Source organism: Pteropus vampyrus, unplaced genomic scaffold (assembly GCF_000151845.1).
Source record: "Pteropus vampyrus isolate Shadow unplaced genomic scaffold, Pvam_2.0 Scaffold102, whole genome shotgun sequence".
Classification (NCBI taxonomy): Eukaryota; Metazoa; Chordata; class Mammalia; order Chiroptera; family Pteropodidae; genus Pteropus; species Pteropus vampyrus.
This window is the reverse complement of record NW_011888883.1, coordinates 6265588-6268040: the sequence shown is the minus strand read 5'-3', so window position 1 is coordinate 6268040 and position 2453 is coordinate 6265588. Positions and strand designations below refer to the sequence as shown.

Below are 2453 nucleotides of genomic sequence, written 5' to 3'. Positions count from 1 at the left end.
AAATATATCATTAGCAATTTTCTTCTCCCATTCAGTAGGTAGTCTTTTCATTTTGTTGATGCTTTCCTTCACTGTGCAGAAGCTATTTAGTTTGATGTAGTCCCACTTGCCTATTTTTGCTTTTGTTGCCTTTGCTGAAGGAGACATTAAAAAAATATATTGCTAAGAGTGCTTTTAAAGAGTTTACCATCTATGTTTTCTTCTAGGAGTTTTATGTTTTTAGGTCTTAAAGTATATAATTCATTTTGAGTTTATTTTTGTATATGGTATAAGAAAGTGGTCTAGTATAATTTTTTGGCATATATCTGTCAAGTTTTCCCAACACCATTTATTACTTAACAGTATCCTTCCATGGTTTCCACCAGAGGGGCCTCTCGTGTAATGTTGCCAGCCCTGCCTGGCTTCCTCATCAGCCTCTCAAAAGTTCCACTGTATTTACAGAGGGGCAATGTCATTTAAAATGTAAGGAAGAATAGAGGCCATTTTTATAATAATGTTTACAGAATTTTAAATTATCTTAATGATTATATACTTAGTCTTTGATCTCATATGAACTTCAGTTATATCAGAGAGATAATAGTTCATAGCTATATTATGGAAAATCTCTATGATGAACTTTTCTTTTAAACACCATTCTCTAATAAGACTGTTTTAACTTTAGAAAAAATGGTTTTATTTCTAGTATTTAACCTTTCAAGGGTCAATGAATTAAACTTATATAACCTTCAATGATTTATATTATCCTATATTATAATATTGAGCACTTATTGAGCACTTACTAGGTATCTGGCACAATGTTAACTATTTTTATTATCTAAATCTGCACAATTGAGTGAAGTGGGTGCTATCACAATCACTATTTTGCAGATGTGGTAGTTGGGACATAAAAGTTTAAGTAAGTTGCTAGTACAAGTTCATAAACAGTGGAGCTGAGATTTGACTCAGGTGGTATATTGAGCTGCAGAGTCTACAAACCTAATCCCATCACTACTTTCATCATTTCATTCTCACTCTCAAAAGTCTCTTATTTCACTTTTTAAGTTATCTCATAAAGAATTACATACTGAGAAAAGAGGTAATTAAACTTTTAAAGCATCAGTGAAATACCCAACAGAAGTTTTTTAGAGCTTAGAATACTCTTTCTTTCAGATACAAACAAAAACGTTGTACAAAATTTGAAATCTGGTAAGTAGTACCGGAGAGTTACAAAGGGTGTCTTAGCCAATTACATTATTAAGAAATAACAGTGATAATTATGATTGCTATCGTAATAAAGTGATGTGGTTTTATTATTGATAAGTTGATTTAGAAAATATTAAGAGCTAGTTATGCATCCCCAATTTATAATAGACATTTCTTTTGAAATCTATAGTTCATTCACTTTCTTATTGTTATTCACTTTTAGAGTATATTATTAAAATGTCAATTTGAGAAATATCTTCATTACATGTTCATCCCAAAGGAGGCAAGTGACATTTCCTAGTTTTATATGGCATCATTTATTTAGCATTGTCATTTAAATATTTTATAAATAAAAGTATCTCCTTAATATGACTTTAAGCTCATATAGCATAATTACAAGGTAGTCGTTTCTGTCTTTTGAGATACTCCTTAAAGCCTCCATTCTCTCAAATACATTAATGGATACATTTAACGAAATTCCAGCCATTAGTTATATACCCCTTAATGTGATTAATAGTAAAAAGGCTTTTCTTCTAATAACTATATGTGAGATAGCTTGTCTCCCACTGTCCTTTTAAATGTATTTAATGGGGAATACTTTTGCTGCCTGTAGACAAAAATTCAGAGCCCCGCATTTTTTCTCCTTACTCTAAAATGGCTCACTTTTGACTTGTAGAGAATAGAGAATCCCCTCCCAACTGTCCCTCTCTGGTGTGAAGGTGGGACTCATAGTGCAACAATAGCTCTCTCCAAGGTCATCTTCAAACTCCTCTCTCTCACCCTTTTTCTATATCCATCTATTTATCTCTATATTTTGTGAGTAAAATCTTGAATTGTTTTACCATCTCTTTTATTCATTCTGTATATAGTCTGTCATTTAAAGGATTATATTCTTTTTATACTTCAGCTAAAACTTCCATTTTAGCACCTTGCTGTATAATTTAAAATAGGAGCTGCTATATAAAATATTATTACTTATATCACTATCATTTGTCTGTTTCACAGTTTTGCTTGAGGCTGACCCAGAATTATGTTGACACTTTTTGTATTCCCCCACAGCATGGAGCTTAGTAGTAAAGTCTTAGAAAATGCCCATTGAATATATTTTGAACTGACTTGATAGAAAGTGGAAATCTACTCGTTTTTATCTTTAGTTTCAGGTGCAGCATTATGTCTCTCAGAGTCTGGTCACCCTGGGAAGTTGCAGCTTATTGAGAAAATCTATAATATCTCTGCTCCTGTCAGAAGTGAATCGCTTCACCGATGACCTG

The 2453-nt window shown here is 32.2% G+C and overlaps 1 protein-coding gene across 1 annotated transcript in view; it reads left to right on the top strand.

The window, feature by feature from the left end:
- MEI4 (meiotic double-stranded break formation protein 4) overlaps positions 1-2453 on the top strand; it is a 152360-nt gene that overhangs the window by 85078 nt on the left and 64829 nt on the right. The window lies entirely within an intron of this gene.